We start from the raw sequence: 20,152 nt of genomic DNA, 5'->3' as shown, positions 1-20,152 counted from the left end.
AGGAGTAAAATATGTCATCTAGACCTCCCGCTCTCTTGCTAAGTGTACATAATGCAAAAAAAAGAAATTGAAAAGAAATTTAATTAGATGAAAAGAAAAAACCCCAAATCAATAAAAATAGACAAATGCAAACCAAAAACTTCAAAGAAAAAAAAACTGGACTGATATTTCTTAGATTAAAAAAAAAGATTATTATGTCATCAGCTCTGCTCCTCTATATTCAAAGGTTATTGAAAGGGATTCGAAAAAGGTCTGCTTATATCATATGGAAATATTGAATAAAAGGACTCCAAACTTCCTCAAATTTAAGCGAAGGATCAACAGTACCACTCCTAATTTTTTTCTAAGTTTAAACATGTTACAGTTTGAGAAAACCATTGAAATGTGGTAGGGGGTATAGGGATCTTCCATTTAAATAGAATGGATCTCTTGGTCATTAACGTAACAAAAGCAATCATGTGACAAGCAGATGCAGATAAATGGCCAGATGGATTATCTACTGAGCACTTGTGACTGAACGTAATTCACCTTTGCCTTTAGTGCTCGGCCCTGCTGTTATTGAGAATGGAGATATTCTTGAAGCCTTTTCTCCAGTCAGCTGTTAATTGTCAGCCACCCATCTGGGCAGGACTGCAGAGCTTTGATCTGATTTGTTGGTTGTTTCTTTTGCATGCCGCTTTTCCCATTTTGCATGCATGTAGTTTTGCAGGTTCTCCAGGCTGACACCTCAGTTTGAGATGTACCTGGTACATTTTCCAATGTTCCCTTTCACTCCTCATTGAACCGGGGTAACCCTTGACTTGGTTGTGGTGGTAGAATAAGAGATGTTCTGGGCCTTAAGGTTACAGATCGTGGTGGAGCATGTTCCTGCCATTATGATGGTTCACAGTGCCTTATGGAAGTCTAGTTCTGAGCTGTCAGATCTAATCTGAATGTGTTTCATTTAGCACGGTTGGAGTGTCACGTAACGCAATGGAGGTTGCCCTCAGCATGAAGACTGGACCTCGTCTCCACTAGGACCAAGTGGCAACTGTTCCAGTATCATTCAAAGTCTAAAGTGCATAACAGAGGATTAGAGATGGCCAATAACTTTAAGGTGAATTGTAGGCTTGAAGAGTAACAGGTGCGATTTTCTAAAATCGATATTGGAAATCAGTTTTGCTCACAAAACCTAAGCATTTCAAAATTTCTTTAAATGCTGAATATTGATGCTTTTTGAGAACCCAATGTCATTAGACAGAATTTTATAATGTAATGAAATATAAATGAACGGAACTCCCATTACAGTACACATAGATTAAAACATTAAACATGCAAGTAAAAAGACGCTTATCACCAATTATAGATACATATATACATTGACTGTGTCCTTCCTACTCCAGTTTCTCAAGTAAATGCACTGGTTCTGTAGAACCACAAGCTGATAGTTATGGACTGCTCATATCTCAAAAGAAGTCACAACAATTTAAAGGCAAGACATCCTAAGCAGTACTTTCCATTTCAGAGTTGCACTGCATACTTAACAAATTTATCCTGGGTTACAGCACTGAGACTGTCAATGTTGATGATTCTTGTTTTAGTATTACATGTGGAGTACCATGCAAGAATGTGTTAAACTTTAGCAGATAGAGAAAGAGCAGGAAAGCAAAGATGAGGGAGAAGGGCAAAACCTTACTGAGTATTGGAGGAGACTTGGGAGGGCTTGTGAACTACTTACATGCTTATTTGTTTGTGTGTTCTTGTCCAATGTCGCGTGGAATTTAATCTTCCCATTAACAATATTATTCAGGGTTTGATTCCCAAAGGCTCCAAGGCCTTTTACTACTTGAGGACTTTTTCCAGAATAACTTCTCTAAATCACTCATCCCTGACTCATGTAACCGCGTAATGACTTGGCCCAGCTACAAAATGGTCCGCAGCCAGTTTCCATGTGAAAGGTCGAATGCAAAGTGTAAGGAGGAAGAAGCAGCAGTCTTAGGGGTAAACTGACAGCACATTCCACAGCACCAATTCCCTTTGGTGACAGCTGAGATGGTGAAGCAGCAGCAGTCAGAGCAACAAGTTACAACTAGTTTCCACTGAAAAATTTGGGTGATAGCCCAGAGAAAAGGAACTACAGTAAATCAATGTAGATCTTTATGGAACATAGATCTACATGAAAACATCTTAGGTTACTTTGTAGGGTTACTGGTGAACCCTGAACAAAGTGTGGAAATGTGGATTAAAAGGAAAGACAGAAAGCAAAAGCAGGGTGTGTCTCAGTGAGGTCTTGGAAAGACAAATATGCAGATGTGGTTGGGGAGAGTTGCATAAGGACGGCAAGATCATTGGTGATGGAGTGGATAGTGAAATGAGTGTGCAGTTAATGTCAGAGAATGAGCAGAAACTTAGCTCTAGAAGAGACCACAGAAGAAAGTTGAGGCCACAGTGAGCTTCAACAATGAAGTAATATTGATACTGTACAGATATAGAGGCAGGTGGTGCTTCTGAGGAGAAAGAATCAGATGGTTTGCAGTATAGTAAGTCTTCAGTTGGAGATATGTGATCCAACATCTCTTCCTGTCCTCTTGTAATAAAGAAATGAAAGGAATGTGGCTCTTTTTCAAGTTCAGAATTTATATGCCAGTATTCTACATAAAATAGTCTCTGCTGGAATGACAGAATATTTGCAATGAGGATATTGATGATCAGAAGTTTGCAAAAATTTGGAAGATGGTGTATAATGCAGGTTATCCAAAGATATCCTCTTTGGAGAAGAGAAAAGCAGAATATTGTTTAAATGGTCAGATTCTTCAGAGTGTTACTGTACAGAGAGATCTGGCTGTCATTGTGTATGAAGCACAAGGCATTAGCATGCAGGTACAACAAATAGTTAAGAAGGCAAATGGAATGTTGCCTTTATTGAAAGAAGTATGGAGTACAAACATAGGGGCATCTCGTTACAATTGTTCCAGCCATTGAGTAGATCACACATGGAACACTGTGCACAGTTTTAATTTTCTCTCATTGAAGGCTGACTCTTGAGGTAAAGGGATTGTCTACTGATGAAATGTTGAGCAGGTTGGAGTTATACTGGTCATGATTTGGAAGGTTAAGAGGTGATCTAATTAAAACATATGAGAGTCTGATGGGTCTTGACGGGGTAGATGCTGAGGAGATGTTTCCCCTCGTGAGGGAATCTACAACTGGGTAGAATGGTTTCAGAATAAGCAGAGTAGGGGGTTTATTACTTAAGATGAAGATGAGGAAGAATTTCTTCACCCAGACAATTGGAAAATAGAGTAGAGGCCAAGATCAGATTGGGCATTATCTTATCGAATAGCAGAGCAGGCTCGAGGACCTGAATGACCTACTCTGCTGTAATTTTTAATGGCCTTACGATAGCATACAAAAAATAAAAGAGGAAAGACATTATTGGCTGGGCAACATCCGAAGGGCCAAATGGTTTCCACCTGCATTGTCAGTGACCCTCCGATGACTGCTGAGTGCAATATTTGTGTTACAGGTGCCCGATAGGAAGAAAACGTGAGCAATAACGGTGAATCAATGGCATGTTTGAACTGCTTTTGTAGGGTTGGGAGTGTGAGCCATGATTAGTAGCAGCCATTGCAGTTCTCTAGCCTTGGGTGGTCAGCAGAGAACCAATTTATAACCAATTCCTTTATCAATATGCATTTCAGAGATCAACAACAGAATAATTTCAGTATTTCCACAAACATATAACAATGGTCAAATGTACCTATTTTAAAATCCAAATTTTTTATCAACTACTTTGAAATTTTTGTTCTTAGCTGAAAACATTTCTTACTACGACACCAAGGGAGGTCATTCAGATCGTCTGGTCTATTCCAGCTCCCAACAGTTTCATTCCCCTGTAGCCCTGCAACTTATTCCCTCTCACAATCAATTCCCTTCCCACTTTCCTACATGTTGGGGTCATTCGCAGTAACCAATTAGCCTACCATCACATCCTTAGCGATGTTTGAAGAAACTGGAGTGTTGAGCAGAAAACCACTCGGTCACAGAGAGATGGTGCGGACTGCACACAAGAACACTCGAGGTCAGGATCGAACCTGGTTCACTGGAGCTGTGAGGCACCAGCTGGCTATGTGTCACCTTGCCTCCCGTGTTATGTTAATTACCCTATCCTAGAAGGGTAGGGTCAGAAACAAGTTTTCTTTAGCTAACTTTCTGGATCTCAACAGGATCTGTGATACAACTATGACCCCAAACAAAGCTCTGTTTATAAAATGTTTTTGTTTTAGTTTCTTGAACACTAGGCATTAGAGGAGAGATTTCACTTTATAAGTGGATATCCCATGTGCTACTCACTTTTAGCATAAAGCCCAGTCACTGCTTTATAGGGGTGTGATGCAAGGTAACACACACTATGTTATTCTGTTGCTGGGTGGGCCTATGTATAAGTGTCTCATTGACACTAAAAGTTCTAATTGCTGTAAATAAACATGAGTTCCATTTGTGCCAAATTGCTATCAGGAATACCTGAGACAAATTAGTGAGTAATTGCTTTGGTAGGTTGGCAGGATCCCATATCTCCTCAGTGTAATCTATACTAAGATGTATCTTGAAGAACTATGACGTGCACACTGATTCCTGGGAATTTCTGACCCATGACATCTCAAAGTGGAGAAGGAGTATTTGGGCTGGTATTGAGAACCTTGAGCATGCATCAGATATGTACAGTAGCCCTGTGTAAATGATGGAAGGAATGCATCACCTCACAAACTACCCACCCATCAGGCACCTTCCGTCCCACCTGTGGATGAGTCTGAGGTTTCCATTAGTCATTTCAGAACCCACAAAATTGGAGTGGAAACAAACTATCTTCAATCCTGAGGGATCAATGTCAAGAATAGATCCATCATCATACATTACTTCAATGACTGAAAGCTTTGACTTCATTGACTGTTTGTATATCCTTGTTGTGATATTTGACCTACGTAAACATTTCTGACATGATTTCTGATTAATAATTAAGTACATTTTTGAAATAGAGACCTGGAGTAATTTACCAAGATGTAATTGCTGAGTCTTGTGACTGTCCTTGCATGAAGCTGAATTTACATTGCTCGTACTCAAAGAAAATTGCCTTTTTCTTCAATTGCTGCCTCTGTACTCCCCACTTAAAGTCTGGCTTTTCCAAACTTGCCGAGATACTGGCACACTAAGAGCTCTGCTGGAGTGAAATCACAAGATCACAAGACAAGGGAGCAGAAGCAGGCCATTCGGCCCATCGAGTCTGTTCCAAAGAAAAGAAAGGGAAAAAGAAAAAGAAATGAGAAAAACAAACTATTCCTTTCTATCCCCAATTTCTGGCCTTATCCCCATATCCCTTGACACCTTGACTAATTAGATAACTATCTATCTCCCCCTTAAATGCCTCCAATGATCGGGCCTCCACTGCTGTACGTGGCAAAGAATTCCATAAATTCACTACCCTCTGGCTAAAGAAATTTCTCCTCAACTCTGTTTTAAACCTGTACCCTCTAATTCTAAGATTGTGCCCTCTGGTCCTGGACTCACCCCCCAAGGGAAACAGCAGTAGAGTGTGGAGCTGTGTAATATCTTTATGCAAGATGTTAGCCAGTCAATGGTTCATTGGAAAACTAGGGTAACCTTGGAACATTTGCTTCTACAAGGCTTCTTTTAATACAAATGGACTCTCTGATGCTTTAGTGGAAGCAGACAACATGGAGAACTCAAGAGATATTTGAAACCATTACACTGAACACTCAAATAAATGCAAACTGAATGTGGCCCATAGTCAGACACTAATTCTGCTGATATTCTCAGTGTAGTAAAGATCCAGCTCATTTCTCCAATAGCATATTCTCATTCATTCTGTTAACAAGATGGTACCAAAAATATTTCATCACCTGTAAAACCTTGGTCTCCACCCTTTGGTTTCTACCCCCACCCCCCTCTGCAAATTAAACTGCACACATTTTCTCACCTTTCAGTTCTGATGACCCAAAACATTGACCCTTTTTCTCTCTCCACAGATGTTGTCTAACTGCTGAGTATTTCCAAGAATTTCAGTTTTGTTCATGCTTCTAGGGCCTGCAGCTTTGTTTGTTTTTCAGTTACATTTGTGCCCACCTCAGGTTAGAATTTCTTGCTTGCCACCTCCATGGAAGTCTCAATCCTACATACCAAATCAAACATAAGGCTTTTTATGACTAACAGCAGGTTTGACTGGATCCTATCATCTGTTATGTTATACTTGAATCTCTCTTTGAATGATTCACAGACCCTCAAGTTATAATGTGTTGATAGATCTTTGATTATGAATATTTCAGTTTCTCCCAGATGTTGATTGCGTGTTCCCAATTAATAGCTCTCCACTATCTCAAGCGATCATGGACTGAAGCATCTGAGCTTCTGATCTCGATCTGTATACTTGTCACGTTTTGCTGAGTGAGTAAATTAATGAATGCATGATACATTTTGGAGTCAGTTTCTGTGAATTCTATTGCTTCCTTCCTCTTCCTCATTGTAGCATTCAACACGAGCTTTCTCAGCATTGCCTTATAGCTCAGAATTGAAAAACCATAATACATAGGAGCAAAATTAGGCCATTTGGCCCTTCAAGTCTGCTCTGCCTTTCGATTATGGCTGATTTACTTTTCCCTCTCAACCCCATTCTCCAGCCTTCTCCCGTAACCTTTGATGTCCTTACTAATCAAGAACCTATCAACCTCTGCTTTAAATATACCCAATGACTTGGCCTCCACAGCCATCTGTGGCAATGAATTCCACAGATTCACCACCCTCTGGCTAAGGAAATTCCTCCCCATATCTGTTCAAAAGGGACGTCCTTCTATTCTGAGGCTATGCCCACTGGTCCTAGACTCTCCCACTACTGGAAACATCCTCTCCATGTCCACTCTATCCAGGCCTTTCAATATTTGGTAGGTTTCAATGAGATCTCCCTCATCCTTCTAAACTCCAGCAAGTACAGGCCCAGAATCATCAAACGGTCCTCATATGTTAACTCCTTCATTCCCAGGATCATTCTTGTAAACCTCCTCTGGACCCTCTCTAATGCCAGCATGTCCTTCCTCAGATATGGGGCCCAAAGCTGCTCACAATTCTCCAAATGTGGTCTGATCAATGCCTTATAAAGCCTCAGAATTACATCCTTGCTTTTATATTCTAGTCCTCTTTAAGTGAATGCTAACATTGCATTTGCCTTCCTTACCACCCACTCAACCTGCAACCTAACCTTTAGGGAATCCTGCACTAGGGCTCCCAAGTCCCTTTGTACCTCCGATTTCGGAACTCGCTCCCTGTTTAGAAAACAGTCTACTCTTTAATTCCTTCTACCAAGTTGCATGACCGTACATCTCCATCTCTCCATGAAAAATAATGATTCACACATTTTGTTACCTTTGCTACCTTTGAAGCCTACTTGGGCTTGCACCAAAATTTTCTTTCTTTTATCCTCAAACTGGTATTGTGGTATTCAAGCCTTCCATATGTTTGCATTTGCATACTCAGCTAGTTCACTATTTGTGGAATTGCACTGTCATACTTGTTTTAATTTAGTGCAATTTTAAGAACAGCTGCTGGTCCACAGTGAAATGCAGTGTCCTTAACTGCCTTTGATCTGATCCACGTAACCTGTGCAAAATAGACGCGTGATATTTAGGGCCTGTTTTCTGGCAGTTTTTTGCAGCCGCAGAGTTTTCAGAGTCCACAAGGCGGTATATGCTACATCCAAAACTTTATGGTGAAATATCTGCTCAATAGAGAAGAGATGGAGCAGCCTATAAAGTTCTATTGAATCAAAATGGCACGGTCTTGTCCGTTCCTCATATCACTTGCTGTCGAGCATCAGTTCAAAAGGAACTCTGACGTCCAGCAAATGTGATGTCATCAAACCGGCAGAACAACCAATCATATTGCAAAGAGCAAATTAGGAGATTAAAAAGTGTAGTTCTTAACATATTAGCTTTTTTACAGCGACCACATTAATGTTGAAAGGAACTCATAAGATTAAAACAGAAAATGAAATAATAATTTAAGAACTTAATTTTTTACGTCTCAGATTTAAGAACTTCAAATCAAGTTTACTAAAATTAACCAAAGCAAAAATTAAAATAAAATGAGTGGCAAGATTACAACACTTTAACTTGCTTATATATACAAGATACAAAATCGAGATTAATTTGTAGAATTCATGTCATACCATCCTTCTATATAGCAAAGGTTAACAAGGAATACACTTCTCTGTGTAATGTTGCTTTTGCACATACCTCTACTTTCATCCACTGCATCCCTTGTTTATAGATAAGGAAATAAATATTCACCTTCGTTGCTATGCGATGACTAGGATCTTGAACCATGAATAATATGCACAGCTATCTGCCAATTAATACATAATACAATGCTGGCTGTTGACTCGGTGAGGTTAACTACAAGGTTATCTGTAAGCAACCAAACCATAAAAGCAGGAAAGACACAGTCTCAAGACAGATAATTTCTGCACTGTTTTACTGCAGTGTTCCCAGGAATAAAACACTAGTATTCCTCTGGATAACTTGGGATGGACTTTGCAGAGCCATTGAAATGACAAAATAAAAATACATTAATGTAGCCAAATAAGTATCCTAGCAGAGATTTTTTTATGGCACAATGGCATTGAGGTTAGTGCTGCTGCTTCATAGCTCCGTGGATCCAGGTTTGATCCTAACCTTGGATGCTGTCTACGTGGAATTTGTATGTTCTCCCTGTGACTGCTAGGGTTATGTCCATGTGCTCTGATTTCCTCAAGTATGCAGGTAGGTTAAGTGACAACAGTAAGTAACTCAGCTTAGGTCAGTGGGAGAAAGAATCAAAGGGAAGTCAAAGTCGAGTTTATTGTCATACGTACAAGTACAATGAAATACTTACTTGCAGCAGCATCACAGGCAAATAGCATCAGATACACAGCATTCACAAGATACAACATTCACAAGAAAAACATAAATTAAGCATAGATTATACACAACTTTTACAAGAAAGAACACAAGTAGAACAATAAGTCCATTTAGTGTAAAGTGGTCATAGTATTGTTATACTGAGGTAGTGATTAGGGTTGTGCAGCTTGGTTCAAGAACCGAATGGTTGAAGGAAAGTAGCTGTTCCTGAACCTGGTGGTGTGGGACTTCAGGCTTCTGTACCTCCTGCCCAATGGTAGCAGCGACAAGATGGAATGGCCCGGATGGTGGGAATCTCTGATGATAGATGTTGCCTTCTTGATGCACACCCTCATGGAGATACTTCTGATGGTTGGAGGGGACTTCTGATGGTGGGAGAGGATGTGCCCGCAATGTATTGGGCTGAGTCCACTACTGTCTGCAGCTTCTTACGTTCCTGAGCATTTGAATTGCCATGTGTGTTTTAGAGGCAACAGGAGGCATGAACCCAATGAGCTGAATGGCCTTGCTTTGTGTCATAAAGTATAAGATAAAGAAATTGCACACAGAAGGACCTATAAGATTCAATTATGTTCAGATCTTACCAAAATAGAATTGTAAAAGGCAGCATCTATGATATTCAATGACAGACTAAAAGATCAAAAGTGGCAGACTTTACAGCAAAGTTAAGCAATACATGGAGTAAAATGCAACAAAATGAGATGAGATGAGATAAGATTTCTTTATTAGTCACATGTACATTGAAACACACAGTGAAATGCATCTTTTTGCGTAGAGTGTTCTTGCAGCAACTCTTGCAGCAGCCCGCAAGTGTCGCTATGTTTCCGGCGCCAACACAGCATGCCCACAACTTCCTAACCCGTATGTCTTTGGAATGTGGGAGGAAACCGGAGCACCTGGAGGAAACCCATGCAGACACGGGGAGAACATACAAACTCCTTACAGACAGTGGCTGCAATTGAACCCCGGTCGCTGGCATTGCAGATTCTATTCTAACTCCATTTGCTATTGCCCGCTGTAAAACCTCGAGTCTATGAGTACATGATTTCACCATAACAGTCTTTGCTTGTTTATGTTTTGTTTGTAGAGTGCACAGATTTTTATGAACATGTTCACACTTCAAGTTAAGATATGACCATGACTACGCATCCCTAGGAGTTTTCCTTCATTAACTCATCTGAAAATTGCAGTGGTCAAAATATAAATTGAGACATCTTTACCATCCACCCTTATGATGCATTAATTGATGCAGTTTAAATAACAATCCAATGATCTGTATGTGTGATAATAAGTGAAACCTAAAGTAACTTGGTTGGCGCAATGAAAGAGAATTTGTGTTTGTACTTGGTACAACACGTATAATCACAAATGTAGGCATGGCAAGTTATGTGTAAATAAAATCACTCCCATGATGATTAGTAGTTTTTTCGATATTTTATGGTATCTTATTCATCTTCCAGATTCTGCAAATTATCGTTTTGGAAAACTCTTCTTAAAAAGCTAAACACTAACAAATCACTTGGGTAGTCTTAATTTAGAATATTGTGTCCAATTTTCTGTGTGACACATTAGAAAATATGTCAAACTGCAATGAAGACGCAAAACAGATTCACAAAGATAACATTAATAAGGATGAGAAGATTTAATTTTAAGGAGGGGCAAGAACCAAAAACTCTTTTCATTGGACAGAATATGTTGGAAGATATCTTATAGTGATGTTCAAAACTTAAGATACACATCCGTTAAGTACATTGGGAAGAAGTTATTTTCACTCAGCGATGATCTGGAAATTCGAGTGTATAAATTTAAGATTGATACCAAATAAAGAAAGAAAGGTTGTGAAATGTTAGGGAAGGAGTTGATGAACGTGGAATGGTCTAATGGAAACAATGGTGGGAAGTCATACACTTATGGAGCACAAAATGAGGCCTTTCAGGCCATCATGTTTATTCTTTGAAAGAGTCTTCAGATAGATAATGTCAGCACCATTGTCACAAGAAGTGCAGAGCTTCCAGAAAAAAAAATGTTACCACTTCTGGGGAATCCAGGATTGGTCTTTTAAAAATACATTGATATAGCCATAATAGTGCCCTGGAAGAGATTTCTTTAGAGCAAAATGGCACAGCAGTTAGTACTGTTGTGTCATAGCTCCAGGGGCCATGGTTCAATCCTGACCTCAGGTGCTGTCAGTGCAGTTTCCACATTCTCCCCATGACCGTATGTGTTTTCCTCAGTTCAATCCACATCCCAAAGACATTGTCTATTATAAATTACCCTTTAGTGTAGGTAAGTGAGCAAAAGGAATCAAAGGGAAATTAATGAGCATGTGAGAGAGAATGGTTTGCAGGGCTGCAAGAGAATGAGATTGATTTGAATGCTCTAGCATGGACCCAATGGCCCAAGTGGCCTTCTTCTGAGTCATAATTAGTTACAGAAATTTGCTGCTTTTGTTCTACAATCTAGCAACTTTTATCTTTTAAAACAATGTTATACAGTAGGAATAGGGTGTTTATAGCAGATGTGATTTATTGAATAGTTTAATTCAGTATGTAGAAGTCTTCTGACTAGAATTTAGTCAATGCCTCTGGAGAAGAGTTTGTTAGGTGGTTTATGGCAGGAAAATGATATTTTTTGACTGTATGTCTGCTGCTGGAAAGTTATTAGGTAGGTGCCCTTCAGATGAGAATCGTGAAGTTGGTGGAGGCAGATGGGGGAGCAGCACAGAGTTATGGGTGTTGGTGAGGTGCTTGACAGAGAGTTGGGTTTTCTCATGTCATAAAGGGGCAAGTTTTTTACACACAGAATGGTGGGTGCCTGGAATGCACTTCTAGGGATGGTGGTGGTGGCAAATATGATAGAGGCATTCAAGAAGTTCTTAGATAGGCATATGAATGTGCTGGAAATGGAGGGATCTGGACATAGTGTAGGCAGAAAGAATTGGTTTAAATGGGCATTTGATTACTAATTGAATTAGTTTTTCACAACATTGTGGGCCGAAGGGCCTGTTCCTGTGCTGTACTGTTCTATGTTCTATAATGGGGACCTAGCTGAGGTGAATTCTAAGTGCCATCACTTCTAAGTCTTTGTGGAAGGCTACTTCTGTCTGAGTAGCCTGTGAATCATGTAGAACCCAGATATACCACTGAAAATTATGGCATTGGTGTCCAGGCTGGAGATGCATGCTGTTGGATACCACTGGGGATGTCCAGTGTCCTCTGTACATCAGCATGGTATACATGTGGAAGATCTGAAACAAAAGTTATGGGGAGGACTTCGTGAAACTTGCATGATCCTTGATTTTCAATTATTCCTTTTCTATTGTTGAAATTGGATTGACTAATGCACAAGGGCATGGTTCTGCATGGTCCAATATGATTTTCCATATTTTCCCCTCTTTCCATATTTCCTTATGACATAGAATGAGTAAAATAAGGAAGGAATCCCCTGCAGAGTTTGCAGGAGTTTGAAAAAGCTTTAGTTGCTCTCATTCTAATACTTTTTAAAATCATTTACATTCATTTATAGTTAATTTGACAAGTTAACTAGTTTTTTATAGGTAAAATTCTTTAATGCCAAACAGTGTGACATTAGTCATATACATCAATAATTGCAAACATTTTTTCTTTGCAATAGTTATAATTGGTGATTATATCTTGGTTTCTTTTTCAGTCAGACATTCTTTCTATTTATAACTCAAATGCCTCCCTAGAGCTTGCTCTAATCATCTATTCAGTGAAAATGTTACATTTCATCTCGGAAACATACAGCTGGGAGAAATGCTTAATTATAATTACACATAGAAAGACAAGTCACATTGGAGTTGGTTACATGGTTGTTGTGTAGTTGAGAGGTTTGGATGTCTTTAGCCAATGTGAATCCTGAACAATCTGAGAATGCTGTCTAAACTTGATACCATCCTACAGCCTGTGGTTCTCAACTTATTTGCAGTAATATAATTTGATTAGATTATTTTTTTCTGCCAATTATGTTGATGCTGTTATGTCTGCTGCAGCAATAAAGTGTTGTTGTTTACAAGGAACCACTACATTGTCATGTGACAGGAAGACATAGTGCTTTATAAGAAGAGCCTCAGGTATGTCATTCCATACGATCAACAGGGAGTAACATCTTTTTAAAATAGGGCACAGGTAACTATGCTTTACTTTGCGTAATATATTGGAACCATTACGTTTTATTTGACAAGTAATATTTAATTATATTTGTGTAAAATTTCCTTGTCTGGACTGAAAATTAGCCTTACATGTGTGATTTAAGGCACTGATTTTGGAAGGACACTTAACTTAATAGTTAAGCACAATGTACACAAAAATGGATTAAAATTCCTCCGGTAACATATTGTAGTGGTCATAGCACCCAACTGCGAACCCAAAGATTGAGCTTTGATGTCAATGAATTAAATAAATCTGACATTTTCCAGATTACCTTTGTTTCCTGGATTGTTGCAAATAGATGGGATAGGCAATAGTTAATTTAAGTACTGATTGAAAGGAAAATACCAATAAAATGGTGTTAATTATACAAGTAGCAATGAAACATGAAGTTATTCTATTTTATTAGAACAGTTTCCTTCATTGTGTTTCAAAAACATTTCAGAGGTTTCAAAATAATTTGGAATGCTCTGAAAGGTGTTTTATAAACACAATTCTTTCCTTTTATCTTTCAGGCTGAATTTTAGTCACATAAAGTGGCTACTGAGCATTTATAACTAAATATGGACACAGATTTCTTTGTGAAAAGCATGTGTATATATCATTTAATTATTCCTTAAGCAATCAGAAATATAAATGTAAAGAATGCAGTTCTTATCAGCCTGTGTTACCAATGCTGTCTCATCACTTTTCTGAGTTAGTTCTCATGATATTGTTGTATATTCAGCCTTATTACTGGCTTACATGCTTCAGCTTGTACTTGCTCAGAAAATATTGAGCTCAGTTTTTGATTTGTTAGCAGAGATAGCCAGGTCTAAAAACAGTGCTGAATTTCTGGCTCAGTTTCAAGCTCTGGTTAGTAGGTGAGCATATGGATATCGCAAAGTAATCCCAAGGGATAAGCAGACTCATTCGTTATGAAAAGATTATCTGTTGGTATTTTACCGTGAAACATTAATATTCCAATAAAAATTCATGGAGAGATAAAGTTGTCTTTTGTGAAGTAAAGATATTAATTAAGACAATTATTAGGGGAACAACCAAATAACATAAAGAAATTGCATATTTATGTACCCTATCTTAGATCAGAGAATTATTACAGTACAGAAAGAGGCCATACAGCCCATCAAGTCTTTGCTGGTTCCCAGTAAAACAACTCCATCAGTCACATTTTCCCTGCTCTATCCCCATAGCCCAATCTCAAGTATCTGTTCTGTTCCTAATATACTTAACAACAATGCATTTACTTTGAAGTTGTTGTTGTATGTTCAGCAATTTTCTGACTAGAAGTTAGTATTGTCAAGTCACTTAGGATCTACTAATAGTCAGAAAATTCTAATGTTATAAAATGTAGTTGGAATAACATTATTTCTTACTTGCAAAGTTATTCATGTTGTAAATTGCACAAAATATTTTTCATTTTCACTGCAATTACCAAATGTTACCTAAAAAAAAAGCATGCAAGGAAAAGAGGCTTCCGGTTATAGAGAATTTTACAAACTCAGAATATTGTAGATACTTTATAGCAAATGAATACATTTAAAAGTGTAGTCACTGCATAATGCAGGAAACAAAACATCTAATTTACTCTGCAGATTGCAACTAATAAACTAGATAGTTGATTTTGAAGTGGATAAACAGTGGATGGAATAATTCCAATGGTCTGAAATAGTGCCATGACATTCTTTGCATCCACTCGAGAACGCCAACAAAACTTCAGTCTAGTACTTCAACTCCCAAAACAGCACTTGCAGCAGGTCTGCAATCAGACTGTCAGCCCAGATTCTTGAGCTCATGTCCCTGGGGCAGGACTTACACTCATAACCTTGGGCTTGGAGGCAAGAGTGGTACCAAGTGAACCACAGCTGGCTCAAGTAGAAGGTAATTTGATGTGGAAAACACCAAACAGGCCAACAATACTTTGGCTTGAGTAGTGTGAAATGCTGGTTCCAAGCGTGGAAAGATTCCCATTTGTTCCAGCTGTTTCCTCAGTGACTTTTAAAGTCACAGACCATTAAAAGTCTTATTATATGATTAGAGGATTAGTTCAGAAAGCTGGTGGGTGCATTTTATTTTTGATGGTTTCTGGCTACATAAATTTACTATGCTATTAAGAGCATTACCAGAGTGCTGGATGAGATATTCTGCCTCCCATGTGTGGAGATATAATTGCAGGAATGTATCAATAACAAGGGTTTTTATTTCCTTTTTATGAAAGAAGTTGTTATGCCTGACCATCAAAAATTCCTGTATGGTCTTCAGAACATGATTTATTCAAATAGGATAGCTGCTATAAGGCAGACCCTGAGGAAATGGAAAAATCTTGGTTATCTGGCATATCACTATCTGGCACTTTCCAGTAACTGATGCTTCAGTAGAACCCCTAGATCAACATTAGGTTAATCAGTACCTGTCAAGTTTGGCATGTGTCCAATGACCATGAGTTTACTGTAATTGCTTTTAAACCGGTTCATAAAACAACAACTGTATGATCTTGGTTTCGAATAAGTGCCTGGATCACTCAGAGGGTGGTTCAAAATATGTTCTGTGATATAATTTCATCATTTAAAATAACTTCCACATTAACTTCAATCAGAAGCAGATCCAAGCCTCTGCAATTATAGATTAAAAAAGGTGATGATACAGTACTGGCCACACAGGCTGATAAGAAACGCAGGTTGGAAGAGCAACACCTCATATTCTGCCTCGGTAGTCTCCAACCTGACAGCCTCAAAATCGATTTCTCTAACTTCTGGTAACCCCTCACCTCTTCTCCCCCTCCCTTTCTCTCCCCATTCCTGTGCCCCCCTCACCCTTTCTCTTCCCCTCCCCTGCTTTCATGACCTGCCCATCTATTCCCCACCTCCTTCCTTTTATTCCATGGTCTACTGTCCTCTGCTATCAGATTCCTTCTTTTTCAGCCCTTTGCCTCTTCTACTTATCACTTCTCTGCTTTTTACATCACTCCCTTTCATCCCCCTCCCCACCCACCTACCTTCCCCCTATCACCTGGACTCACCTGTCACCTGCCTGTGTGTGCTCCTCCCCCCCCCCCCGACCTTTTTTATTCTAGCTTCTGCCCTCTTCCTTTCCAGTCCTAATGAAGGGTCTCGGCCCGAAACATTGACTGTTTATTTTCCTCCCTAGATGCTGCCTGGCCTGCTGAGTTCCTCCAGAATTTTGTGTGTGTTATTCCAGATTCCAGCATCTGCAGAATCTCTTGTGTCTTTGATAAGAAACTTGTCTGGCACCAGTCCGGTGGGCAATGATGCTGGTACACCTTCAGTTATTTACTGCCAAGTTATCACCAGGAAGAAATGTCTAACTCACTGCATAGCCTCATTGTCTTATTTTCTGCATCCTGTTACCATCAACAGAATTATGGAGAAATAGAACCATGAGTGTTGACACCTGCTGACTAATCTACAAACACTTGTTTCCATTCATTTATTGCTGCTTATTGAACAAAATGTTAACTTCTTTTTTAGTATAGTACACTTTCAGTGTGAGCCTGTATATATTTGTCCTTTGAATTCCCAGAGAGCACCTTGCATTTGTTTGACCTGACTGCTTAATTTGGTCCTTACACTGATCCTTTGGATTCTTCTATGGCAGGTGATTCACTGTGGCAAAGAGTCAAATCCAAATGATGATGTATGGGAATGACAATCAGTGATACGTTTCATCTTTATCACATTGAGTAAGTAAATACCTTTTCTCTGCAGACCTTAATATTACCACTCTGTGGCACATTGGATGTTTTTGTCCCTGAGGTTTTTCCATTTCTTTCCAAGCCGTGCTTTGAGGATTCATTGCTGATCAAAGTCTTTCCTAGAACATGTGTATTCATAAAATTTGGACTTCTTTTAAGATAAAGTTACCATTTTTGGATTGGCAGGCTTGGTAGTTGTGATGATGTGAGGGGCAAGGCTCACAAGGTGAACAAAGGACTGCAGATGCTGGAATCTAGACAAAAAACATGATGATGCTGGAGGAACTCAGCAGGCCAGGCAGCATCATTCTTCAGTCCTGAAGAAGAGTCCTGACCCGAAAAGTTGACCGCCTGCTTTTCTCCACAGATGCTGCCTGGCCTGCTGAGTTCCTCCAGCATCATCGTAAATATGATTGCTTTTGGAGGGGGACATTAAACACACACACACTATACTTCTATACATATGCATATATCTCTCTAGTGTTGTTATTATTGGGGGTGGTTCCATTGCCCTGATGACTGTCATTTCCCATCCTCAACACACTGTGATACCTTCATGACAAGGACCTATTTTGGCCTGACTGTCCATTTGCCGCCATAGATGCCACCTGACCTACTGAGTTCCTCCAGCATCTTGTGTGTTGGTCCAGATTCCAGCATCTGCGGTCTCTTTAGTCTCCCAATTGCTGTACCACTTCGAAGTCTCTTCAAGATATGCCCACTTTGAAGAAGTTTTCCTCCTCTGACGGGAGTTCTGTGAGACCCTCTGTCACTACTCCACCCCTGTGAGTTCTGCTGCTCTCCTGCTCTTCGACCAGGGTCTCATCCCGACTTGCCACTTTCCCCTCCTCTGTCTGCCTATCACTCCTCCTCACCTGGATTCACCTATTGCTTGCTAGCTCTTGCTCCACACCTTCCCTCCACCTTTTTATACTGGCTATCTCCCCTCTATCTTTCAGTCCAGGAGAAGGGTCCAGACTCAGAACATTGACTATCCATTTCCCTCTATAGATGCTGCCTGACCCAATGAGTTCCTCCAGCATTTTAAGTGTTGCACTATTTTAGCTATGTCTAATTACATCACTCTCTACCAAAATGTAGAGGTTCCCAAACCTTTCTTTATTCTGTACTTTTTTTGCCAAACTGTCCATATACCCACCTACTACCATACCCTTTTATATTTTGGCTGCTTGCATGCCATTTTTTATTTAACATTTTTAAATGCATTCTTAAAAATTTCTCATTTATTTCTGCTTATTACATGTGAAAAGGATGATGTCCAGAAATTGAAGCTAATTTGTGCAGTTTTTAATATACAAGTTATGCATAAGAATCATTTGGCAGGCATAAGGTGCCTGCCAAATGATTTTTGTGCATAACTTGTATATTAAAAACTGTGGTGGTGCACTCCTGCCGTTTACACAGTGCTTCTATGTGTATCTGATGCATGGACTCAATGTTCTCACTACTATCCAGAATGCTTCTCCTCTACTTTGACTAGTCATGGGCTATGGATTCAGGGGCCTGATACATTGGCTACAAGGAGGCTGTGAGCACATCCTCTGTACTCCTGGTAATCTCTTCCATGACAGAGTTTACAACAGAGGGCCTGTTTCAGGAGTCCGGTGTCAGACATGCGAACAACACTGCCTGCCCAATGGAATGGATTGAGTTAATTAGAGCCTCAATTGTGGGGACATTGACCTGGGAGAGGACATTAATGCTGGATTGCTTACTCTTCCATTGAATTTGGACGACATTGCAAAAACAGTGTTGATGGTGTCTTTCAAGTGCCTTAAGATGCCAGCTGTAAGCTGTTCTGGTGTCAGAGACAGATATGAGGGCAGATTCAGGAATGATAATCATGCCAACCGGACAGAATCAAGAGACAGCAAATGACTCTCCTCCTGACTCCCCAAGGGAGTGAGGTCATGTCAGTATTAAGAAGGAGAAGGTGTTAGACATTTTGGAATGTATAAGGGTTGATAAATCCCCAGGACCAGATGAGATCTATCCCAGGATACTATGAGAGGCAAAGGAGGAGGTAGATGGCACCCAGGTAGAGATTTTTGTATTTTCATTGGCTATCGGTGAGGTTCCAGAAGATTGGAGGATAGCTAATGTTGTTCCTTTAGTTAAGAAGGTCAGCAGAGTTGTCAGGTATGTCAGAGGTAGGGAAGTTAATGAAGAAAATTCTAAGGGATAAGACTTATGTACATTTGGAAAGGCAGGGACTGATTAGATATGCTCAGCATGACCTTGTGCAGGAGAAATCCTGTCTCACTAGTTTGAGTTTTTGAAGAGGTGACTAAGATGGTTGATGAAGGCAGGGTCATATATGCTGTCTATATGGATTTTAGTAAAGGGGAGACATGGTCCTACATGGTAGTGTGGTCCAGATGGTTAAGGCACAGGATCAAAGGCAAGCTGGCTAATTGAATCCAAAATTGGTTTGGTATTAGGAGGTAGAGGCTAGTTGTGGAAGGATGAAGATAAAAAAAGACTGCAGATGCTGCCCAATCTGGAACAAAAAACAGAACACTGGAAGAACTCAGCGGGTCAAGCAACATCCGTGGAGGCAAAAGGTGTGAGTTGACGCTTTGGGTTGAGAGTCTGCATCAGGACTGAGAAGGAAGAGGAAGGATTGCCAGTTTATAGGAGTATGGGGAATGGGGTGGAATAGAGGCTGGTCAGTGATAGGTGGAACCAGATGGGGAGGGGGTGATGGGCAGATGGAGCCAGGTGGGGGAGAGGGTGGGAGTGGTGTACAAATGGAGAAGAAACCTAGGTGGACAGGTGAAATTTATGTTTTTCTTGTGAACGCTGCTTATCTGATGCTACGTCGGCATGGACTGGTTGGGCCGAAGGGCCTGTATCCATGCTGTATTGTTCTTTGACTCTATGTGCCTGTGATGCTGCTGCAAGTAAGTTTTTTTTATTGCAACTGTGCCTACATGTACTTGTGCATTTCACAATAAACTCGACTTTGACTTTGACTATATGTGGGAGGAGAACACCGTTGGTGTGAGTTACCTGAAATCAGAACATTCACAGTTTATACCATAGGGTTGTAAACTACCCAAGCAAAATATGAGATGTTGTTCTTCCAATTTGTACTTAGCTTCTCCATAGCAAAGGAGAAGGTTCAGAACAGACAGGACAATGTGGGAGTGGGAAGGAGAGCTAAGATAACAAGCAACTGGAAGTTCAAGAGCTCATTGCGCACAGAACACAAGTGCTCTGCAAAACAGTCACCTAGTCTACACTTGCTTTGATCAATGTAGAGGAGGCCACATCATGAGCACCAACTGCAGCAAACCCAGTAGGAA

The sequence above is a fragment of the Pristis pectinata genome, chromosome 24 (genome assembly GCF_009764475.1).
Source record: "Pristis pectinata isolate sPriPec2 chromosome 24, sPriPec2.1.pri, whole genome shotgun sequence".
NCBI classification, from domain to species: domain Eukaryota; kingdom Metazoa; phylum Chordata; class Chondrichthyes; order Rhinopristiformes; family Pristidae; genus Pristis; species Pristis pectinata.
The sequence above is the reverse complement of the archived record's forward strand: the minus strand, read 5'-3'. Positions refer to the sequence as shown.